The sequence below is a fragment of the Dromiciops gliroides genome, chromosome 6, assembly GCF_019393635.1.
Source record: "Dromiciops gliroides isolate mDroGli1 chromosome 6, mDroGli1.pri, whole genome shotgun sequence".
Classification (NCBI taxonomy): Eukaryota; Metazoa; Chordata; class Mammalia; order Microbiotheria; family Microbiotheriidae; genus Dromiciops; species Dromiciops gliroides.
The window spans coordinates 121631001-121657182 of NC_057866.1; the positions used below are offsets into that span (position 1 = coordinate 121631001).

Sequence of the window (26182 nt, forward strand, 5' to 3'; positions counted from 1 at the left end):
TCAAGATCGTCTTTGTCTTCAAGGAGTTTCCATTCTAATAGAATGCAGTATGTTCTTTGATGAATAAATAAATATGAGAAAAATACAAAACAAAGACAAACTATGGAGGGAGGCCAGTAAGAAGTGCCAGTAATCAAAAAAGGGACTCTAAGCAGATAGTAACTGAACTAAGCCTTGAATGGAACAGGGGGTTCTATGCAATGCAATTGAGAAGAGAAAACATTCTGAGCTTAAGGAAGACATAGCTAAAGGAAGAGTAGAAGAAAATGGAATTGGGGGTAGGGGATTTTTTGGTAAGAAACATCAAATATGTCTCCTTGGTTGAATTAGAGAGTGTGGCATGGTGAATAAAGTAGCTAGAAGGTTAGGTTGCGATTGTAAAGGTTTTTTAATGTCAAATGGAGGGATTTTATATTTGATCTTGCTGGCCATATGTAGTCACTGACAAGGGGAGTGACATGGTCAAAGGAATATCAATTTGGGATCTACGGGGAAGATAAAGTAGAAAGGGAAGAAGCTAGAGGCAGGTAGATGAATCAGATGCAAAGATTACAATACAGACAAACCATCCTTAGGACATGCAATTTTACTGATTTTTCTTTCCAGTAGTGATAACAGACATCCAGCTAACTCTGAGGTCATGAAAGCAAAGTTGTCTCCCCATAATCAAAAAAAATATCCAATCCTCAATTCTTAGACAACTATTCTCAATTAATTGTTAACACATTGCTAAAAAATAATCAAGTGAATTTCTTCAATAAGGAATGTCATCTCTCAAACTAGGTATTTACATATTCTGTATAATATTAGCATGATGTCTTCAAATAAACCCATCAATAAAATATGCCGCAGTCAAATGTCTTTTGTTGCAGTTTGTTTTCTTTCATCCCAAGGGCATAAGGAGCAAGCATCTGGTTTCAGTAAGGCTTTTATCCAGTTTTCTGGCATTTAACTGAAGCATAGCAGTTTGATAACTTGTGCACTTTTTCTAAACTAAATCACTCACTTCACACCAGAACATGATTTTGCTTCCAACAGCCCCTTAGCTGTGACCACAGTTTTCCCTTTGAAAAGTAACAGCCAAAGGCATCAAGTAGTCCACAAAACTTCATAGTCACACATTCCCAGAATGGATGCACATTAAAGTACAAAGAAGACTGAACAGTGGAAACTGTCAAGTTTCATTGGTGGCTCTGTCCCTTTCTCTGTTCAAAAAATTTCATGCAAGGAAAAGCCAACATTCAGCCTGAAACAGTTTAATGTTTCTGCTGCAAAGGTAGCATGATTTATTAGAACAGTATGTGAAGACATTGGGAGTCTTAAGTGGTAACTTCCAGCACATTGCCTCCAGCAATGAATATCCACAGGACCTTATAAAGTAATTCCCTGTCCTAAGCCTCTTTCCATAGTGGACACACACACACAAAAAAAATAAATAAATAAATACATTTTTTGTGGGGGAGGAAGAATAATAAATTTTTTCTAAAACTGAAAAAAAAAATGTAATGTAAGAAAGGTGAAAAGAATTACTACATATGCAATCTCTCCAAGGAGTTCTTCAGAAGCCTAAATGCTCCCTTTGCCATATACCAAGATTTTCCCAATTCAAACCTCAGATGAAGTTTCCTTTATTCGGAAGTACAACTTGAGCCAAACACTTTACCTACAAAGTAAATCCAGTTGTTTTGTACATTTCTGTTTTGGAAAGAGAAGGGGAGGGAAAAGTTGAGAAAGAGAAAATTTGACAGACTTCTTTCACTTCGGTGACAATTAGATCATCTTAGAGAAAAACACAGAGAAGAACAATTTCTTTCCCCTTTAGATGAAGAGTAGTTAATGGTATTCTCTCTGTCTCTCTTTAGAGAATAAAAATTGCCATTAATTCAATGAGGTATTGTCATTATGTTAAAGATATAAACCATAGGGGGAAGCTAGGTAGCACAGTAGATAAAGCACCGGACCTGAATTCAGGAGGACCCGAGTTCAAATTTGACCTCAGACACTTGACACTCACTAGCTCTGTGACCCTGGGCAATTCATTTAACCCTCATAGTCCCACCCTACCACCAAAAAAGATACAAACCATAAAGTATATATTATAATCACTTATTTTGGTGTCTGAACAAAGTATCTGTAATAAAATAACTTCCCTGTACATATTTGACTCCTAAAATACATTGAGTTTGAGGAAATGTTTTAAAACCAACTACCGCACAAGAAAGACCAAGACCAGCTGCCCCATCTCTCATAACTGGATGGCAATATAGCACAGTGGGAAAATCATTGGTTTGAGTCTAAGAAAATCTGGGTTCAAATCTCTCCTCTGTCATTCACTATCTTTAGGGCCTTAGACAAGTCACATCTTCTTGGGACCTGTTTCCTCAAATGTAAAAATGGAGGGTTTCGACTAGACAGTCTGTAAAGTTTTAGTTCCAGATCTATGATCCCATGTAATAATAGTGATAACAGCAACAATAATAACAGGTCTATTTTTGAATCATAGCACTTCAGATCTAAAAGGGAATTTAAAGGTCATCCAGATCAACACCTTTATTAGACAGAAACTTATCTAAATCCTATCAACAAACTATTCTCTTCACAGAGACACTTAATGGCAAAGCTAGCTAAGATGCATTGAGAGTCAGGAAAACCTAGCTGATTTTTCACATAGCACAAAGCTATAGCAGAAGCTTAACTGACCCATAAGTGCTCAAAGAACAGATAACTGTGACTTTAAAACTGAAACAGATTTGCAAGTAAAGAGTTACTTTAAAAGTAAGGGCCTTTGTGCAGCTGAAAATAATCAAGGAAAATAAAATTAATTGTTGCATTCAGCTACTATCCATTTCAGACAATTTCAATGGGAAATAAAACATCAACAGATGTTTGGAAACTGTTAACCTGCTGAAAAAGAAGACCGTAACAGAAAGCAGAATGAGGGCTTTAGGCTCTGAAACTAAGCAGCAGTTTCTCACTAGATCAAACAGATAGATTCTCAACTCAACAGTCATAGCAACATAGGACTTTAGAGCTGGGAGGGTCCTAGAGTTCACCTCATACAGCTTCTTTATTTTTACAGAGAGGCCCCAAGGAAGGAACACTTAATGAGTGGTAGGGCCCAAGACTAGAATCTAGTCTTCCGGACATGATTTCCAGAACATTCATATTTTTAAACAAGAAATTTTCTCTCTCCCAATCGAAAGATTCCCCTTCTTTGACTAAAGAGTCAGATCGCTAAACTCTCAAACTTGGGGTTACTCATGGGGAACCCCTGTTGGTACTGCCTCCTCTGACTAGAAAGCTAGGCTGTAGAATCAGTGTCAGGAAGCAGGGGTGAATTACATTGTCCATAACTCCCATATTGGCCACCTGAGTGGGCTCACACAGCCCCAGTGGTTGTGAGATTCCCCTCCTCCTGGCCATATCATATATATGAGTGGTTTTGGTCAATTTCACTGTTTTCAGGTCATAAGGTTGTGGGGTTGTTTGCACTTGGGCAAATAATATTTGCCAAACCGCAATGGTCCAGCCACTTGTTATCATTCATATTACATAACATACAAACATATACACACATATATAGCACACAAATATCTATGCATATATACATACATACATTGTGTGTGTGTATATGAATCAATATAAACAGTACCCAAGAAGAAATGGTCTTGCACAAGAAAAGGTCATTTTTTAAAAAGGACCCTTCCATATTGGTATCTTTCTACATCTAACACCCCTCTGGAATAATCCCCCAATGTACCATTGTACTCACAGATTTGTATGATAGGATTAGTATTTTCCTGATAGAGCTATTCTTCTCCCATTCACAACAATGGGGAGGTTTTGCCTAAAAGAAGATAAAGCTGTCCTAGAACCTGATTGGCCTGGCTTCCCTGACACAGTTTTGCTGATCATCAAGGGATACAAACAGGCCCAGACACAAGCAGTATAGGCTTCACAGATTTAGCAGATGCCCAAGATGACTCATGTTGCCTAATTCTAATGAGCTTCTGATAAGATGCATTTCTATGAAAGGTAAGGGGGGTGCTGCAGCTGCCATAGTTGAAAATAAATTGCATCATATCTTCATAGCATATGTTTGCTGTTAGGGCAACTAAAATCTCCTTTAGTGAAATGTTCAATGACTTACCAGTACTTCATTTCATCCCAAATCCAACATGAACTAAAAATGTGGTCATTAGAACCACGCTTTCAACAGCTGGGTTCCCAGAGAGTAATTACTACCACAGATTCTATAGTAACTTGTGAGCAGGTATTCCTACTATGGTACCTCAGGAGTCCCCATCAGCATACTTTCCATTCTCTTAGCTCTTAGCAAAGGCCTTTACCAAGATGGAATAGATACAAAACATTTCTCAAAAAACCCTGGGGCACACTCTCACAGATATTAGTGGAGCTCAGGATACATGTGTGGCAAAAGCAAACACAATTACTACAAAGCATGAAATCCCTTTCTGATAATAGTCTTTGTGAAGCTCTCCTTGATATAGTGTCTCCTGCTGCATGGGCCCATTCAGCTGGGCTACACCACCCTTGGATCCCATAACTGGTTCTCTTCTTTCTGCTTAAAGCTGAATTTTCCCTTGGGTGAATATCTGTAGGATTCATGTAAGTCATACAATTGCATAGACTGATGGACTTGGAATCAAGAAGATCCGAGTTCAAATTGCATCTCAGATACTGCTCAGTATGTGATCCTGATGCTTTGAGGTCTGAAAGACTTCTTTCATGTCTGTATCCTTATCTATAAAATCAGAATAATAATAGTTCTGCTTAGTTGCAGAACTCAGTTATCACAAGGATAAAATAAGATAACACATGTAAAGTACTTCTTTTGCTAATCTTTAAACACTATAGAGATGATAGTTATTATCTCCATAGTGTATGTGTGTGTGTGTGTGTGTGTGTGTGTATACTCCCCAACAGATGCAATGCCAAGTCAAGAAGTATTTATTAAATGCCTACTATGAGACAAGCAGTGTTTTAGATCCTTCCACAACTACCACCAATTTCCAAATTCCTTGGTCAATGAACAGTGTGCTTTTTTCCCCCATACATATTATATGTCTGTGTGTGTGTGTGTGTGTGTGTGTGTGTAATATATAATATGTAAAATATAAAGTTGAAGCAATTCCTGTAGGCAAAAGATATTTCCTCTAAAAAGTCACTTGCCACCACCCAGTGGACAAAGTCCTATAATCCTTCTAAGCTGATTAAGGAATTTATTCACACATTTTTGTGGGGTTATGAGTAAAACTCCTTAACACTTCCCTTATTTATACTTTATAATTACATTATGGACTTTCTGTGACTGCATCAACTGAAGTGGGGAGAGAACTTCTTCCCTTCAATAAATAAACTAAGACTTGGCAGGACTGGACTCCTAACAAGAATATGATTCTAGGATAGTTTAACATTTGAAAGAAGCAATGGATAAAGGCGATATTGGAGTAGCATTCTACATTAATAAAATAAACTCATGTAGGGGAAATTCAGGAATCTGAGGCTATGGCCAATTCAATTTTTATCAGTCATGTGTAGCCAGCAGAAGAATGACTAAGTAACTGAGGATGACTACAAAAAAGAAGCACAGTCTTGTAAAAATAGTATCAGGATGATTAAAGCCCAGAATGAGCTGACCCTCCATGAATTCAAATCCAAGCTCAGATGAACCACATAAGGGACCTTGTAGATTATTTAATCCAGAGATTCTTAACCTAGGATAGATTTCAGAGTATCTATGAACTTGAATAGGAAAATAATTATATCTTTATTTTTATTCATCTCTGGTTTCTTTTTAATCCTATATATTTTATTGTATTCATTTAAGGACATTTTTCAGACAAGGATCCAGAGGCTCCAACAGACTACCATAGGAATCCATGAAACAAAAAGTGTTGAGAATTCCTGATTTAGTTGAATCCTTTCATTTTACAGATCAACAAACATTTATTTGATGCTTACTATGTTTCAGATATTCAGTTGCGCTAGACACTGCTAGATACAAAGACAAAAGCAAAATAGCCACTGTCTGCAAAAGTTTACATTCTAATAGAGGGGATAACCAACAAACATGGGAGAGCAATTTACAATTGCTTTGTAAATGTTTTGTAAATTATAATTTAGTACATGTTTGAGATATTACTCTTTAAGCATTTCCATCCAGCGAAGTTCTTCTTTTGGTGTCCAGAATCTAAATTTGTACAGATAGCACACAGGTTTGTAGTGCTGGGGCAGCTAGGCGGCACAGTGGATAAAGCACTGGTCCTGGATTCAGGAAGATCTGAGTTCAAATCCGGGCTCCGACACTTGACACTTACTAGCTGTGTGACCCTGGGCAAGTCACTTAACCCCATTGCCCCACCAAAAAAAATTATAGTGCTTCTTAAACACCTTTTAAGGAAAAATATCTAAATGGGATAATTTTACTTAAACAAATCTTAAATAAATAGATACACTTATGGAAAGAGAAGGTAAGAGATCATATAACCCATGTCCACATCTTCAGATAGCACCACATTAAAATAATCTAAGCACAAAGGTAAGAATGTATTTTTAAAGTCCCCTAGAGAAGATCTCACAACCTTTCTCAGAAACGAAATGCAACGTTTCAGCAACTCTCTGTTTCAGGAAATCATTCCTTATCTCTTAACATAAATCCCTCATCCTACACCTAAAACACTTTCCTTCTATTTTTTTCCTCAATCTCTGCTGAGAAGAGCTGGTCACTATCCTCTATAACAAGAGCCTTTCAGACTCTGGAGACAATTAACTACCCTCTAGTTTCTAGCCTTAAAAATATCTATACTTGAAACCTTTTTCCCCTAGGTGTTTTCCTTCAACTATTGATTCGTTTGGGGGATCACCCTCTGAACCTTATGCTGTCCAGTTCTGCTTAGTTGGAGAACTCAGATGTGGAAATAGTATTTTTAAAAGTGTATTTTATTTTTAATTTATGGAATAAGACAATCCTTTTCATAAAATAGTATTATAGAAAAGATGATTGCACATGAAACTGTAGATCTACTATGTACAACTTGCTACTTTTTTCAAATATAAAACAAAACTGTCACATAAATTTCTTTTTTTTTTAATTTCTTTTCATCCTACCTCCACCCACCCTAGAGATGACTACCATTAGACAGAAATAGGTGCGAGCGTGTGTGTGTGTGTGTGTGTGTGTGTGTGTGTGTGTAAAATCATTCTATACATAGTTCTATTTATCAGTTCTTTCTCTGGATGTAGATAGATAACTATAAAGGACATATGAAAAAAGAGGCTAAGTTGGGTATTTATAGTAGTCAAAATAACGTATTCACTCTTTTCCCCTCTATACTATTTCACTCAGTGATCTTGTCAGCTTCTGCGTATTCAATTTTCATCTCTATGATCATAAATAGTATAGAGGGGAAAAGAAGATCAAGGCAGAGACTTAGGAGATACTCATGGTTATTGGGCTCAACCTAGATGAAGATCCAGTTAAGGAGAATGAAAAGCAGCAGTCAGGCAAAAGGAATACTAGGAGAGGGAGAAATGTGGCAAAAACCCAGAGAGAAGTGAGTATCAAGGAGATGATCAGTGTTAAACACTGAAGAGGTCGGGGGCAGCTAGGTGGCCCAGTAGATAAAGCACTGGCCCTGGATTCAGGAGGACCTGAGTTCAAATCTGACCTCAGATACTTGACACTAGCTGTGTAACCCTGGGCAAGTCACTTAACCCTCACTGACCTGCAAATAAATAAATAATTAGGGGCAGCTAGGTGGCGCAGTGGATAGAACACCGGCCCTGGAGTCAGGAGTACCTGAGTTCAAATCCGGGCTCAGACACTTAACACTTACTAGCTGTGTGAACCTGGGCAAGTCACTTAACCCCAATTGCCTTACTAAAAACAAAACAAAAAAATAAACACTGAAGAGGTCAAGAAAAATGAGGACCTTGGAAAAGATCATGAGATTTGGCAATTAAGAGATCACTGGTAACTTTGAAGCCAGAGTGAAGAGAAAAGGAATTAGAGGCTTTGATTATAAATGATCTTCACAGAGGCAGCTAGGTGGTGCAGTGGATAAAGCCCCAGCCCTGGAATCAGGAGGATCTGAGTTCAAATCCAACCTCAGACACTTGACACTTACTAGCTGTGTGACCCTGGGCAAGTCACTTAACCCTCATTCCCCCACAAAAAATAACTAAAACCAAAACAAATATAAATGGTCTTCTCCAATTCCAAAGAACTCATGATGGAAAATGTTCTCCATATCCAGAAAAAACCTGAGGATTCTGAATGCAGATTGAACCATATCATTTCTACTTTTATTTTGTTTGGTTTTTTTCATCTTTTGAGGTTTTTCCCTTTTGTTCTGATTCTTCTTTCACAACATGACTGATGCAGAAATATGTTTAATGTGATTGTACATATATAACTTATATCAGATTGTTTTCTGTCTTGGGGAAAGGGGAGGGGAAAGGAGGGAGAAAAAATTGGAACTAAAAATCTTATGAAAACAAATGATGAAAACTATTTTTACACGTAACTGGAAAATAATAAAATGCTTTTATGATTAAAAAAATAAAATAAATGGTCTTCTCAAGGATTCCAGACACAAAAGGGAGAAAAGATACTGGATAGGACAATAGCTATTAGGGCTGGAAGGATAAAGTGAGAATTTTTTAAGGATGGGGGAAGCCATTGGTGTTTGTAGACTGCAAGGAAGTAGAAAGATGCTACAGAAATCATTACATGGAATGCAAGGAACTGTGTTCTCATATATAAGAACACATTTCTTATCCAAAAGAGAGCTGTGTAACCCTGGGTAGGTCACTTAGCCTCATTGCCCTCAAAAAAAAAATATATATATATATCTGTGTGTGTATATATATCCCCCCAAAAGAGCATCTTTGCCACCCTATTGTTCATATTATACCGACAAGAAAAAGTACACAGTAATTAAATGCATTCCTTAGAACTATCGAGTGGAAGCTTGGGGTTTTGCCCAGTCTGTTAATATCAAAAGGACTTTGCTAATGGATGGGAATATAATCTTCCCTTTTTCCTTACCAGCATAATCCTGGGATCAAAATAAGATAATTCACACCCAAAAAACCAGTACAGAAGTCAGAGATTTCAGTATCCTTAGGCCCATTTAAACTTCTCAAATAGGAGTCATCTCAGCTTTGACAAATGGTCCAGTTTCATTTTTCTGCTCAAGAACATAAAATGAAGATTACACTAAGGACCTGGGAATAAATGCTGGCCCAGGGAAGAAGGAACAACCTCCTAGCCTCACCCCCTCAATCCCAGCTCTCCAATAATAGGACACCCAGTAGAATCTCAAATTAAGCTCTTCTGCTGAACAGACCTCAAATTACTCAAATCCCTTCCAGCCTTTGAAATTCTCCTTTCCTCGTGGTAGTATGACTTTATTTGCTGAGTACACAGGCCTTGCTGGGTCTCCCCCCACCTATATTTTTAACATGGAATTTTCTACATTTAGACTGTGCACCATGGTATTCCTAAATCAGGGGGATTCACACTGGCTGAGAAAATCTGAGAGCTCAGTTGAACTGTGAGCAAAAGAGGTATTTTAGCCAAGGCTAGGAGAGCCCAGGATTCACGTATCCTTTTTCTCCTTAGAATGAGGAGCACAAAAAGGTTGCCCCATGAAAATGGAAATGCCCCAATTAAAAAAGAACAAAAACTTACATCAAGGAATCTAACATATTGGGCATATTGGGCCACCTCTTTGAGGGAGAACTCTTTCTCAGTACCCCACCAAGAGGTTGGAGGTGGAAGAAGCCAGAGGATACAGTCACCATCACCATCTGTTCACACAAGCTAATTTCTTTCTATATACTAAGATGATGCTACCATTCACCATCCGAGATCATAGATCTAAAACCAGAAGGGACCTTAAAAGTCATCTACTCCAACCCCTGCTTTTTACAGATGAGGACACTGAGGCCAGAGAAGTTAAGTAACTGGATCAAAGTCACACAGGTAATATGCGGCAGAGCTGAGATTTGAACTCAAGGCTCCTGACTCCAAAAACCAGTGCTCTTTCAGCTCCACCACGTTGCTTCCCATTTGAATAACTTTTCTAGTATTGCTGACATTTAGGTTCTGGATAACTGTAATTGTGCTGTTCCATCTCCCCCCACACATACATACACACACACACACACACACACACACTCCCCTTAAACCCTCCCCCCAATCTCCTCCACATTAAACCTCATGACCATGATGATAATCAAGCACTTACTAAAACTAGGTTCCAAGCTTTATTTAAAGGAAAACATTTAAATAACCTTTAGACTTTTCCCAAGCCAGTTACTATACAGTCCTAATAGGGGCAGCTAGGAGGCACAGTGGTTACAGTGCCAGGCATGGAGTCAGAAAGACTCTTCTTCCTGAATTCTGATCTGGCCTCAGACACTTACTAGCTGTGTGACCCTGGACAAGTCACTTAACCCTCTCTGCCTCAGCTTCCTTATCTGTAAAGCAAACTGGAGAAGGAAATGACAAACAACTCCAGTATCTTTGCCAAGAAAACCCCAAATGAGGTCACGAAGAGTCAGACATGACTGAAACAACTAAAAAATACATTCACTTAATGACATGAAAAATTTTCTCCTACTGATATTCGGGTATAATGGTAATGCAGAGCTGAATTTTTTTTTCACTAATTAAAGGATATGAATGAATCAAATACAGGAAACAAAAGCCTCTGTAATTATATAATCCTTTTAAAAAAACTAGGTTAATGGATACTTAAGTTGAACAAAGATGAATTTATGAAGTTGCTGTACTCATTATCAGTGATCTCCAAACTTTCTTAATTAACAAAGATGATTTGACCAAGTAACTATCCCCTCCCAAAGGGGTGGAAACTATTCTTTACATTGGACAACAGGGCATAGCAGAGGCAAACACGAAAAACGAATTTTTAAACTGGCGCGGAGGATTTGTTTTGTTTTGTTTGTTTTGTTTAAATCTCATTGAGAGATTGAAATGAGAGGATAAGAAAAATACAGTTGTTAAGCTGCCAAATCAATAGGATTTCTTATCACTTCTCCTTGCAAGAACAATTGACAAAGCATTCCAAATGCCAGGCCACAGCTAGTTTAAAAAAAAAAAAAGCTTTACCTCAAAATCCATTTAGATCTTGACTCTATTTTTATGTCCCAGGGTCTCTAGATTTGGCATCATAGATTAAGAGCTAGAAAGGGCCTCAGAGGTCACCAAGTCCAGTATCTTCATTTTACAGATTCAGAAATAGTGGCCAAGAAGAGAGAAATGACTTGTTGAAGGACGACACAGGTCATCTAGCTAATAACTGAAGCAATACTTCCTGCATTAAGGATCCTTACCATATCTAACAATCCCAAAAATGCACCACATAAGTAATAGACTAAGCAGGAGTACATTAACTTTTTAGATCACACACCTCAACATCAGTAAGATGGATATGATCTTTACCTCAATCAGATAAAAATGTTGATGGCATCCTCTCATCAATGTATTTTTGAGCACTCTCAGCATGTGTCTATTAACTTACATATAAATTTGTACATGTATTGCCGTGCTAATAATCATGGACGCTATAGAGTGACTGAGGCCAGATTTGAATTCAGAAAGATGTGTTCCTCATTCCAAAGCCCAATACTGCTCCAAACACCAAAAATAGAAAATGTTTAAAAGATGAGATAAAAATGAACCAATATTTGATCCTAAAAACAATAGTCACTGGAGTTTGCCGAAGAGATAAGTGCCATGGTTAGACCTGAACTCTAGGAAAATCACTTTGGGTAGAAGATGGACTGGGCTGGAGAGAGACTTGAGGTAAGGGGACCAATTAAGAAGCTAGAGGGGGCAGCTAGGTGGCGCAGTGGATAAAGCACCGGCCCAGGATTTAGGAGGACCTGAGTTCAAATCAGGCCTCAAACACTGGACACTTACTAGCTGTGTGAACCTGGGCAAGTCACTTAACCCTCATTTCCCGAAAAAAAACAAAAACAAAAAAGAGGCTATAGCAGGGAAATTTGGAGAGGTGTAGAATGAAAGAGAGCAATGAGGGGAACGGAATGTCATCTTTTCATCTGTTGAGCCCATTCTTATCTTGAAGTATCTTCTTGTTTGTTTTGTTTGTTTGCTTGCTTTTTTTGGTGATGCAATTGGGGTTAAGTGACTTGCCCAGGGTCACATAGCTAGTAAGTGTTGTGTCTGAGGCCAGATTTGAACTCAAGTCCTTCTGAATCCAGGGCCAGTGCTCTATCCACTATGCTACCTAGCTGCCCCACTTGCAGTAGTTTCTTATCCTGCACCATTCATTTGTTCCAACCAAAATAAAGAAGTGGGAGAAGGAGGGTCACATCTCTCAAATGATGGAAGAGAAAGAAGCAGAGGATGGGGTGTGATTTTTCCCAATAGAACCTGTGGCAGGTGCTGTGTGTCCACGTAGTGTCTGGGCATACCTGCCCTAAGGGATCAACACCCAGCTCTTAACGAGAGATAGAGAGAGGAGGCAGAGTGAGGTAGATCCACTGAGTTGGAGAAAAGCCTGAGGAATGTCTATCCAATCTTCAATCATCTTTTCTGACTGATCACAGCCTCCTTAGTTCAGGTTGCCAGATCCCACCTTAGGGACCACTTACTACCCACTATGACACTATAGGTCTACACAGGGCTGGTAATTGGCGATTTTTAATAGGATTGTGAAGTTTTCCCACTTCCTTTGCAACTCTCCAAATTACTCCCCATAGGAGTCAATCCCATAAAACTGTACTTGAAAATTACATTCTAACAGGACCACACTGGAAACTTAGCAGTGGGATGAGATTAATTTACCAGTGTTTTCCCTGAAGGAGCTTCTTCTTTTCCCCATCCCCCATCCCCCCACAACATGGGAGGCCTAGGATCCTTCCCTTAGACCTAGGAATTAGCTTTCCCTAAAGGGAGACAAAGCTGAACTCAGGACATGACCGGAATCCGTTTGGGCAGCTTCCTGGTCACCTCTAGGCACAAAAACATCTAGTCATCAGCATTCAGAGTCTCTCAGACTTCACGGATTCCTGAAAACTATAGGCATTACCCTGTCCTTCACCATACCCCGCCCTGGTAACCAGATAGCGGCCTCAGCCAGAGATGCCACTATACCCTTTGGCATATCTTTGCTGGGTCGTGGCAAAATCAACCTTCTTTGAACAGTAAACTGTTGAATGACTTATAAGGGCCTCATTTCATCCCAGCATCAAACCTCAGCAGAGAGAGTGCTTTTGTTAGAGCTGCCTCCCATGTCAGTCACAAAGGAGGTGCATAACTGGATCTCCTAATGCCCATTTCTACACTGACTGTCCCAAATATTCTGTTGAGGATCACAGGATTTGGACATAAAAATGGAAGGAACCCAAGAAGTCATCTGATCCTAGGGCTTCGTTTTACATGTCTGGAAGTAGGATACAGACAATTTGTGACTCACCCAAGGTCACACAGGAAATAAGTTTGAACCCAAGCAGCTTCGTTGAGGATCCAACATCCTGTCTACTGTTTGCTTCTCAAGGAGATTGTTCAGGAGCAGCTCTAAGCAATGACTGATATAAAAGGGCAAGACAGGATGACCAACAAAGGCATCAGTTGACACTGATGAGCCCTGAAGGAATACTTGTTCCAGCACCACTCAGCCGGTCTGGACATGTATGAAGCCTGGATGCCAGCAGGGCATGCACACAGCTGTTGTAAGGTGAGCTTGATGGGGTGATTGCCAGCAGGGTGGGAAAAGGAAATGTTTTAAAGGCACAGGGAAGGACAGCTTCAAGGCTAGAGCAGAGCTGTGGAAAACTGAGCAATGGTGATGGACAGCCCAACCAAATGAGCATGGTAAGCAGAAAAGCTGATTCTGATTTCTGAGAAGGGACAGTGTAGAGGCTACAGTGATAAGGCAGAGCTACAAACAGAAACTCGCAGCTGTGATCACAAACCAAAGGGCAGCCTTAGTTACACATTTGTCAGGCTAGTAACGCTGTCCTTAGCATCGGCCTATATGCCCTCTACCAAAATTTAGGTTGTCCCAAAAGCAGATTCAGCAGAGTGTGGAAATCAGATGAGTCAGTTGGGTCCCACTGATTCATCCTTCACATTGATTAATTGACAAGCACTGAGTAAACTGTACGATATGAACATTTGTCCCCTTCTCCATCAAAGGCCCAGGTTTGTAACCTTGGAGATACCTCTGAATCTTCATTTTCCCTCATTCTCCCACATCCAATTAATTGCTTTCCACATCTCTCTTATCAGTCTCATTCTTTCTATCCACAATCACCATCCCAGTCCAGAGCCTTAACATCTCTCAGGTAGGTGTTACTGTCATAGCCTTTTCTATCTACCTATTTCCTTTCTAAGTTCCTTCCCTTCCAATTTCTTCCTTTCAAATCTAGACTGCATGATCACCAAAGTCATCTTAAGACTTAATAGTGGCATTCTGTCCTAAAACCTTCAGTAATTTCACCATTGTCTAAAGGATAAAATACATGCTACTGTGGTGAGTGGGATAGTGAATAAAATTACAGAGGTGCCAAAGGTTTTCCTTGTAGCATCGAGGGCTCAGTTAAAGTTATGTAACAAATATGTAGTGGACTCAACGAGCATGATTTCATGATTTTCTCCAGTGTTTATTTTTGTTTAGTAATAAGTAAGAGTAAAGGCAAAGGATGGTTGCCGTGATCCATGGCCAAGGATGCCATAAACAGGAAGAGATGGAACATTAGTGAGAGAACAGAGATTAAAGAGACAATCTGCTCCAGAAAATGGGATCAAGACTGCATGTGAAAGGGCTTGGCTTGACAAGGAGCAGAGTGACCTCTTTGTGAGAAACAGGAGGAGATAGATGGGGAAGACACTCGAGTGAAATTAGATGAGTAAGAGGGGGAAAGAGTGCTCTCGCATGCCAAAAAAAAAAGAAAAAAAGACCTATTTGTACAAAAATGTTTATAGCAGCTCTTTTTGTGGTGGCTAAGAACTGGAAGTCAAAGGAATAACCATCAGTTGGGGAATGGCTAAAGAAGTTGTGGCATATGATTATAATGGAATATTATTGTGCTTTAAGAAATGACAAGCAGGATGATTTCAGAAAGGCCTGGAAGGACTTATATGAATTGATGTATAGTGAAGTGAGCAGAACCAAGAGAATGTTATGCACAGTGACAGCAATATTGTTCAGTGAAGAACTGTGAATGACAACTAATGATGAAGCATATTATCCACCTCCAAAGAAAGAACTGATATTGACTGAACACAAACTGAAACATGCTGTTTTTTTACTTTATTTCTTCCATTTTTTTTCTTTTGGGTTTTCTTGTACAAAATGACTAACAGAGTAATATTTTACATAATTGCACATGTATAACCTATATTTAATTGCTTACTGACTCAGGAAGTAGAAAGGGGAGGGAGGGAAGGAGGGATAGAACTTGGAACTCAAAACTTTAAATAAAAAATGTTTATTTTCCAAAAAAGAGACAGAGAGAGAGAGACAAAGAGACAGAAAGACAGAGAGACAGAGAGAAATAGAACATGCTCTTGGTGAGTGGCCTCAAATTTGTTTTATGAAATATATGACAAGATTCTCAACTGGGCAGGCATGGGGGAAGGAAAAGAGATGCCTAACACAGAAGGTTTTAGGAGGGATGTAAAGGTTTGGAAAATCTGCTTCGGGAGTGAGATAGTGAATCAATTACAGAGGTGTAAACCGATTACCTTGCTGCAGTCATCACCATAACAGGATATATACTAGTTTCCTAATTGGTCTCCCAGTACCCAGTCTCTGCCTTCTACAACCTACCCATCAGAGAGCTGCCACAATCTTCTTCTTGATTAATAGGTCTTGCCATTTTGCTCCAGGGCTCAGAAACCTCCACAAACTCCTTAGAACTTGGCATTTAAGGTTTTCCACAGTCTGACTCCAAACCACCTTCCCAACCAAATTCTACTTTCCTCAACATTGCATTAGCTGCTCTCCACGCTTGTCATAACAATTATCCTTATACATTTGAACCAACCTTCCCCCATGCCTGAAATGGACCCCTGACTCCTCACCTACATCTTTCAAGGTTGCTCATTTTTCATACAAGATCAGCTAAGATGTCGCCTCCTCCCTGTATCCCTCCCTGGTCCACACAACTGTTAGCACTCACCACTCCAAACTCTCCTAAAATACTTGGTCTTAATTCTCCATTGCTCCCTCCCTTTTTCAATCAGACCTGTGGATTTCAACAGTGTAGGGAATTCTGAAATGAATAAACTCCCTCCACAATTCAGATCAGCAGCTGTTCCTCATCTTAAGAGTCTAAGAGAAAATAGGCTGCATCAGAGCTATGATAGCCCAAGTCAAAAGCAGATTCAAAGTTTGAGAATGCAATAAGCGCTCATGGAACATAAAATCTGCAATTAAAAAACACTCTACAAAATAAAATAAGAAATTAAAATAGTCAATTAAAAAGAATATAAGGTTAAAAAGAAAAAACCTCATCTTCCCCTGCCAAATCACCCTGTGTCTTATAGAGGTTTTGTTTTCCTTTCTTTTTCAGTGGGAATTGAGGGAGTATTGGGGAAAGGCAAAATGTCATTGATTGAAAAAAATTGAATTAAAAAAATTTTTTAATAACCATTCTATATTTTATTGTTAAGACAGAAATTTCATGGAAACAAAATTCCCTCCCCCCCCCCAATCCAACTCTGCTAAGGAAGTTAATTAAAAAAAAAATTCTAAAGAAGAATTGGCTCTTTTCTGGGGTTTTGAAGAAAGGAAATAAAAGACAGGGCAAACAGAATATACTAACCTAGAAATGAAGAAGGAATAGTATTTGTTATTTCTTATAATTACAGTACATGAGAAGGAAAATATACAAAAATAAGAAGGGGTAGGGCAGTTGGCATTAGATGAACCTGACTCTCACCTGGAACAGACCGTAAGGGTTGAATGCACATACATACAGTTTGTTGTATCAAACTCACCTGGGGGAAAAAATCTGGGGGAGAAAGGAAATGTGATAATAGAGAACTTAATACAAGAGAGGATATGTTCCTAAGACCAATAAACTTTCTGATGCAGAAAAAGGAAGAGGTAGGGATGAGGATGCAGAATAAAGAAAATTTTAAAACTACAATATGGGGGTGAGGGAGGGGGCTTAGATTACCTTAGACAATGAGAGAATGGCAAAAAAATGTAGTATATTAATACAATGGAATGTTATTGCTTCATGAACAATGTCAAAAAGATGATTCTAAAGAATCCTGGTTAATATGAACTGATTCAGAGTCAAATGAGCAGAACCAGGAGAACAATTTGTACAAGGGCAGCAACACTTATGAAAAACAACTTTGAGACTTGAGTGTCAATCAGTATAATGACATGACGATTCATGCTACCCATCTGACAGAGGGGACAGACACCAAGTGCAAATAGTGATACCTTTTTAAAAATAAAATAAAATGGGGCAACTAGGTGGTGCAGTGGATAGCGCACCAGCCTTGGAGTCAGAAGTACCTGAGTTCAAATCTGACCTCAGACACTTAACACTTATTAGCTGTGTGACCCTGGGCAAGTCACTTAACCCCAATTGCCTCACTAAAAAAAAATAAAATAAAATAAAATCCACTGTGTGGATTTATTTTGCTTGACTAATTTTATACAATGTATTTTTTCTCCTTTTTAAATTGGAGGAGATAGCAATCCAGTCATTATGGGGAAAAGAAAAGCATTAAAACAATCTCTAAAGCACAGAAGGAAGTTCAGAAGGAAACATAGACAAGGAGAGTTTTTAAAGTAATTTATATTATTTATTATGTACTTTTTTTAAAGCAAATGGTGTGAAATGAAGATTCAAAGTTTCAGAGAGAATCCTCTTTTTGTTCCACAGTATATGTAGAAATGTTCTTTTCTTTAGTGTGTAAATTTAAAAAAATTTTTTTTTACAAAGAAAGAGTAATACAATATCCCCTCCCCCCCAAAATGAGAGGATTGACCTAGACAGCCTATGAGGTTACTTGAAGTGCTAGACCTCAAGGCATGTGATCCCATGATCAAGAAATATGACCATATCAGTAAACAAAGAACACAAAAGACTCTCTCTCTCCCTCCTTCTCCCCCCTCCTTTACCCCTGACAGAGAGGATGGAGAGGGGATGGTGAGAAGCTGTGTGTGTGTGTGTGTGTGTGTGTGTGTGTGTGTGTGTGTATACATATATACATACACACACACACACACAGATAAAAACAATGAACTTTGCCTCAGTTAGTTCAGTTGTTTTACCCATCATGTCCAACTCTTCATGACCTCATTTTGGGGTTTTCTTGGCAAAGATAGTGGAGTGTTTTATCATTTCCTTTTCTAGTTCATTTTTGGGGGGTGGGACAATGAGGGTTAAATGACTTGCCCAGGGTCACACAGCTAGTTAAGTGTCAAGTGTCTGAGGCTGGATTTGGACTCAGGTCCTTCTGAATCCAGGGCTGATGCTTTATCCACTGCGCCACCTAGCTGCCCCTCCAGTTCATTTTTACAAGTGAGGAATTAAAGCAAACAAGGTTAAGTGACCTGCCCAGGGTCACACAGCTAGTAAGGGTCTGAGGCCAAATTTGATCTCAGAAAGAGGAGTCTTCCTGGCCCCAGGCCTGGCACTCTATCCATTGCACCACCTAGCTGCCCCTTGGTTACAGTTTTTTAGAACTTATATTAAATTTAACATGATAGTTGGTGGGGGGGAGGAAATCCAACTCTCTTCCCATCCACAAATTTCTGTACTTTAAACATTTCATAATCAATTAATGATTTAGAAAATGATCCAGGCATTTGCCGCAAATGATCTGGTCAGTCTGACCAGATCTAGCCCACATAACTATAAGCTATGGAAAAGTGAGGCCTTTTTGATGGCATATTCAAAACAAAAGGTTTCAAGTCACATTTATAACAGCAACATTTCTAAAGCAAAGCATTACCCTAGGCTCTATGACCTGTACAAAAATGAAAGAACCCATCTCTATCCTCAAGGGAACTTATATCTCAATAGATGAGTTGACACATACAAATAACTGTAATACATCATAGATATTAAAACTTTTGACATGTTACAATTGCTTTAGAGAAATTGAAGACAGCTCTATGTCCCTGATTGGACTCTTTCCTAAGTTAAAACAGACTGTGTTCACAGTGGCATGGGGTAAATGCTTTCCAGAGCAGATGCTCACATAACAACCAGATCTCCTGACTTGGAATGAATAGCTCTGGTAGGTCTCTGTACTTTCTCTAACATCTCCTCTTCCTCTTCTTTTCAGACTCCACATTAGTCCTTTTCAGTTCTTCCTCTTTCTTTTCACAGGATGAGAACTGATCCTGTGATCTCACTAATAAAAAGAACTCCCGGGGGCAGCTAGGTGGCACAGTGGCTAAAGCACCAAGCCTGGAATTCAGGAGTTCCCGAGTTCAAATCCAGCCTCAGACACTTAACACTTACTAGCTGTGTGACCCTGGGCAAGTCACTTAACCCCAATTGCCTCACTAAAAAAAAAAAAAGAACTCCCAAATAAGGGAAATCCCTCCATCAGTACCAATTGCCATTTTCACTGAGATTTGTCCTCTCGTCCAGTTGCCTGGAGCAGGGGGACATTAAATGAGACGCCGGGTTCCCACAATCAGTATGAGTACGATATGGGACTCAAACCCAATCTCTCCGACTCCAAGACCAGCTCTCTATCCACTACATCAGTCTATGTCTCTCTTTGTTTTATAGGTCCAAAGATTTAGAGCTGGGAGGAAGCTTTACAAACCACTTGTTTTGTCTATGAGGAAACTGAGGCCCAGGGAGGTTGTGACTTGCCTAAAGTCACACACAGATAAGTGGTAGAACAAGGAACCCAGATCCTCTGATCCCAAATGCACCATTCTTTCTATTTCTCTCATTCCTTGTGTAATTGATTGGGGGGGGGGGGAATGGGAGGAAGCACGTAGCTCCTGACATAGCATCTCTCCATATGGAGAGGGTCGAGAGCACGCTTCCAGGAGACGTGTGCTAACATCTAAGGGATGTGCCTTGGACAGAATGTGGACAACATAGACATTCTTGTACTGGCTGGCTAAGCACACAATTAGGGAAGGGGGGGGGGTTGATGAGGAGGCATTTAAAATGTCTTAGTCTCCCATCATTTTCTTTTGCTTCATTAAATCTTGGAAGATCAAAGCAACTCACTCATTGTATCTAGTGAGAGAATATATGGGGGAAGCTAGGTGGCGCAGTGGATAGAGCACTGGCCCTAGATTCAGGAGGACCCCAGTTCAAATGTTAGCTCAGACACTTGACACTTACTAGCTGTTGTGACCCTGGGCAAGTCACTTAACCCAATTGCCCCACCAAAAAAAAAAAAGAGAGAGAGAGAGAGAGAATATATGATAAGGGGAAGGACCTGGGGCCTTTTCCTTCCTTAGGGCCATTCATCTCGATGAAAAGCACTTGGTCCCTCAACACAGGCAGTGGAGTCTCTAACCTCGGAAGTTCTGGATAGTTGGGAAAGTGAGTCACAGGAATCTAGGGGTTAGAATCCACAGGTTTGGGGCCAGCACAGCATCAATAGGTTGAAGACCAAGGAGTAATCTCCGAGAGTGACATTCAAGACCCAGGCCACAGTAATGGAGTCATGACTCATTACCCAGTTGTCATGATGCATTTGGACTTGGTAGGAGCCCAGTCCAGTTCTGAGTCTATTCTCCACCCCACCAGAAGTGGGGTTGGGAGATAGTATATCCTCTAATGCAAGAGCCACAGTCCTTGAGCTATTTGGATTTGAGATTGAGAGATCTTGGTCTGAACAAAACCACAACAATATAAGTGAGCATGGTTTGTAAATCTAACAGATTCTAAATACAGTATTTGTGATTCTATGAGCTAAAACTTCCATCAATTCCCTCAATCTGGGCTCTTTAAAAAAAAATTAAGAATTTTGGCTTATTCTTTAAGATGTCTAAAAAAAAAACACAAAAAAAACCCTTTTCTTGCAGCCTGTCCAGTGTAGTGTCATTGCAATTAGCTTCCTCCTGCATTCATAACCCAAAAAGGTATAAAAGCAATTACAAGGAGCAGCTAGGTGGTGTAGTGGCATTTCTTTACACAGTTAATAGTTTGCAATTCTTTTTTGAAGAGCTATTTGTTTAAATCCTTTGGCTACTTATGTGTTGGGAGAATTTCTCAGAAGAGTTTGGTATCTAAGATAAACATGTATGTATATGTAATAGACACAGATATAAAAAAAATTCCCCAACACACAATACCTTGTTGGTGGAGCTTTGCATCAGTACTATTTTTCCATTGCAATGGAAAGCAATGGAACTATGCAAATAAGGTGGCTAAAATGTCTGCACCTTTTGACCCAGAGATTCTACTATTAGGCTTATCCCCTGCGTATATTTTCAGTCTTTTCTGCTATATGGATCAGCTATGCCAATTTTTTCCCCTTTTTGTTTTTGTCTTTTAAGATATTGTTTGTTATATGGGACTGCTCTCTGGAAAAGGAAGGAACACTGGGGAAAACTATAACCAGTTACATCAATAATAACTTGTTTTAAGTTTAAAAAAAAAGAAATTCACTTTCTCTACAGATTAGCTTTCGTTTCCTCGTTTGACAAAGTAAAATGAAGAGGACTTGTTCAAGAATGATGCTTAACATATTCCTAGGCCTGTAATAGGCACTCATATCATGATAGATAAGAAAATATCTCCTTAAGAAAGCATCAGAATGACGTATAGTGAAGTGAGCAAAACCAAGAGAACATTGTGCACAGAGACAGCAATATTGTTTGATGAAGAACTGCGAATAACTTGACTATTCTCAACAATGCAATGATCCAAGACAATCCCAAAGGACTATTGATGAAACATACTATCCACCTCCAAAGACAGAACTGACACTGATGGAACAGTCTGAAGGGTGCTATTTTTCACTTTCTTTCATTTTTTTCTTTTAAAAAAGTGTTCTTGCACAAAATGACAACTATGGTAATACTTTGTATAATCATACATGTATAACCCATATCTGATTGGAACCCCAAACTATAACAATGTTTATTACATTAAAAAAGTGTCAGCTCTGCAGATTCAGAATTCATCTAACAGAAAAGGGGTTCCTGATCTCTAAACACCAATTCTCATTCCTCCACATAGCGAGGGTGGGTTTTTTTGTTTTATTTTGTTTGAGGGTTAGGGGTTAGGAGGAAATACAGTATAAGGGGTAAAATGCTAGATTTGGAGTCACGAAGACTTGGGTTAAAATTCCACCAGAGATACTAGCTTTGTGAACCAAGACAAATCACTCGACTTCTCTGTTCCCCAGTTTCCTCATCTGTTAGATAAAGGGCTTGTACTTGATAGCTTCTAAGAGGCTTCTAGTTCTAATAGCTAAGATCTATGACACTAAGGAGAAAAAGGTAGAGCATTGAAAAGGATGGCTGTCTTGGAATCAAAAAACGAACTCAAACCCCAGTTTTGCCATCCCCTAAAGCAAGTCAAGAGGTTACAGACTAAGAGCAATAATAACCTGACTCAAGCCATTCTAAAATGCAAACTGGGAGAAGGGGAGGGACAAATAGTGGAAGATTAAGTGGGCCGGCATTATCCATTCTACCTTAATAATGGTTTTAGCTTTAAAAATACATCTCTCCAGGAGAGTCTTTAGCCAACAAAAAAGAAAGAAAACATCACTTCTCTGGGATTCAAAGTTCATCTGTTTTCTCAAAAAAACTTTCCTAAGACAGTTCAAGATAATTAGTGTAGAGAAAGTACTCCCAGGGTGTATCTTGGCAGAGTTTTTACCACAAACCTACATGGTAACCAGCTTTTATGATCACTAGTATTTAAGAAATTATCAGATTTAGGTTTGTTGGAAGGTTTTTTTAAATTATTATTATTATTATTAATTATTATTATTACAAAATGAGCCTCTTCTTCCCTTCTGGTGATCCGGGCAAACCAGAGATTATGGCATTTAGGAGCTGGAAGGGCCTGCTGAAATCATTTAGTCCAGTCTTCTCAATTTACAAATAAACAGAGGTAGAGAAAGGTGAACTGCCTTTCCAAGAGTCCACACCAGTTGGCGATCCAGCCAGGACCCAGCTTTTGTTAGTGTGACATTTAAATTGTTAACTATCAAGGGACTGGTGGTACCTTAGCTTTCTGGAAAAAAAAAAAAAAAAAAGTCCCTTCGGGAAACGAATGTTTGTTTAACAGTAAACAGAAACGCAATTTACTTGTTTCGGAGAAACGTATGCTACCTCTCCACGGGAAAAAAAATTAAAAAAGAAAGAAAGAAAAAGAAAGAAACGACACCATCAGTTCTTGTGAGGACAATGCACTGGACTCTAGAGATTAAAAACTAAATTCAGTGTTTGAAAAGTCCTTGAATTCCAAGGACCTCAACTAAGGTTTGGACCTTTCACAAATTCGCACACTTTAAAAGAAAAAAAAGTGATTTAGAACCCTTTCCTGCTTACTGGGGATCCCTGGCTGAGCAGTGCTGCAGAAGAGCAAGCAAGGAGCTAAGAAAGGGAACCCAGCTTCCCCGCCCCGCCCCCCCACACTCCAAACACACACAGTCTCTGTGTCTCTGCCTGTCTCTCCCTCCCTCTGTCTCTGCCTCTCCGTGTATGTGTCTCCCCCTCCCCCACCCCTCTCTCCCCCTCCCTCCCCTTCTCTCTCTCTCTCTCTCTCTCTCTCTCTCTCTCTCTCTCTCTCCCCCTCCCCTCCCTCTGTCTCTCTCTCCCACTCTCCCCCCTCCCTCTGTCTCTCACTCTCCCCCCTCCCTCCCTGTCTCCCCCTCCCTCCCTCTGTCTCCCCCTCCCTCCCTCTGTCTCTCTCACACTCTCCCCCTCCTTCCCTCTGTCTCTCACACTCTCCCCCTCCCTCCCTCTGTCTCTCTCACACTCTCCCCCTCCCTCCCTCCCTCTCTCTCCCTCTCTCCCCCTCCCTCCCTCCCTCTGTCTGTCTGTCTCCCTCTCTCCCTCCTTCTGTCTGTCTGTCTGTCTCCCTCTCTCCCCCTCCCTCCCTCCTTCTGTCTCTTTCTCTCTCCCCCTCCCTCCCTCTGTCTCTCTCCCACTCTTCCCCTCCCTCCCTGTCTGTCTGTCTCTGTCTCTGTCTCTGTCTCTCTCCCCCTCCCTCCCTGTCTCTCTCACACTCTCCCCCTCCCTCTGTCTCTCTCACACTCTCCCCCTCCCTCCCTCCCTCTGTCTGTGTCTCTCTCTCCCCCTCCCTCCCTGTCTGTCTCTCCCCCTCCCTCTCTTTCCCCCTCCCTCCTTCTCTTTCCTCCTCCCTCCCTCTCCCCCTCCCTCCCTCCCTCTCTCACACTCTCCCCCCTCCCTCCCTCTGTCTGTCTCTCACACTCTCCCCCCTCCCTCCCTCTGTCTCTCTCACACTCTCCCCCCCTCCCTCCCTCTGTCTCTCTCACACTCTCCCCCCCTCCCTCCCTCTGTCTCTCTCACACTCTCCCCCCCTCCCTCCCTCTGTCTGTCTCTCTCACATTCCCCCCCTCCCTCCCTCTGTCTGTCTCTCTCACACTCCCCCCCTCCCTCCCTATCTGTCTCTCTCACACTCTCCCCCTCTCCGTCTCTGTCTCTCCCCCCTCCATCTGTCTCTCCCTCCCTGTCTCTGTCTCTCTCCCCCCTTCCTTCCCTCTCCCCCTTCTCTCCCTCTCCCCCTTCTCTCCCCCCTTCCCTCCCTCCCCCTCCCTCCTCTCTCCCCCTTCCTCCTCTCTCCCCCTTCCTCCCCCTCCCTCCCCCTCCCCCTGTGTCTCTCCCCCTCCATGTGTGTCTCTCTCTCCCCCTCCATGTGTCTCTGCCCAGTTTGAGCTTTGCACTGTTTCCCCCCCCCCCCCAAGTTTCCCATGTAAGGAGAGTGCTCTCACAACTGTCTTGCAGCTACCCTTGAATCTCTGTCCCAGACCTCTCAGAGAATCACACTCCGCTGAGGGAAAGTGCTGGAAATGACCCTTCAAACGCCCCTTCCCTATGCCACAAGTGCAAAAATAGTCGTCTGCCCGCACTGGACAAAGAGCCCGGAGCAGAGCTTTGCCTGCAGCTGGGGCAACGGGTGTTGGGGGAAGGCGAGGTGGGAAGGAAGGGGCAGCAGTAGCAGCGGGCGGGCAGTCAAGGAAAGGAGCTGGTGGCTGCAGGCAGCTAACAGAATTAGAAACGTTCCCTTTGGCCTAAGCCACTCCCCTTGCCCACAGCCTCTCTCCTGTCCAGTGCCGGCTCTCCATCCGCTCCAGGGCTAGTGCCAGGCACATTTCTGAAACTTCCCGAGCCTAACCTTCAGACTCCCAGGATCCGAGTGGCTCTGTCCTGGAGTGGCCCGGGGCAGCCCTGGACCTTAGGTGACAAACCCTTGCTTGTAGCACAAAGCTTCTTAAACTTCGGGTCCTGACACCATATGGAGTCGCGTCACTGAATAAGGGGGTCATGAAAAATCTGGCCACAGTACAAGGTTATGCATACCTATTTTATCTACCTAACATACTCGATGGCGCGTACAAATTTCTCAGGCAAAAAGGGGTCGCAAGTGGAAAAAGTTGAAGAGGCTGCACTTCTTCCACTCGCGACCTCTTATTCGCCCGAGAAAGTTTTACGCAACCCTGGGTATATAAGTAGATAAAATGGGTATACAAATCAAATATTTACTGCCAAATTTTTCGCAAATTTTTCGACCCTTATGGGGTCGAAACACCCACTTCAAGAAGCTTTGCTCTAGCAAAAGCCGGGCTGCGTGTAACAAAGTCGTGGAGATGCCGGACCGTGGGGAACCTTCTTATGTGCGTCCCTGACAGCGGCTGGCCCGGCAAGGCAGCACTGAGGGGAGACCTGGGAGGGCGACCGGCAGAGTTTTGCCCACCCTGGGGGAGAGGCAGAAGAAATCTGAGCGGGTGAAAGCTCCCCAGAGGCAATCTGAGATAGCTCAGTTCCAGACTCGCTCCCCAAAGGCTCAAAGTAGGAGAAGCGCTGCCACCAAAATGAGTTTCCCAACCCGCACAAGTGGGGCTGATGAGACGAACGCTGGAAAGCCGACTGCGGGGCCCCAGGTACGCCAAAAACACGGGCGAGCCAGGATTAACAGCAGCCGCCCCCGCGCTCAGCTAGCCCAGGCC

At 41.1% G+C, this 26182-nt stretch overlaps 1 protein-coding gene across 1 annotated transcript in view; it reads right to left on the reverse strand.

Annotated features, from left to right (window-relative positions):
- Positions 1-26182, reverse strand: part of CORIN (corin, serine peptidase) — a 225053-nt gene that overhangs the window by 198456 nt on the left and 415 nt on the right.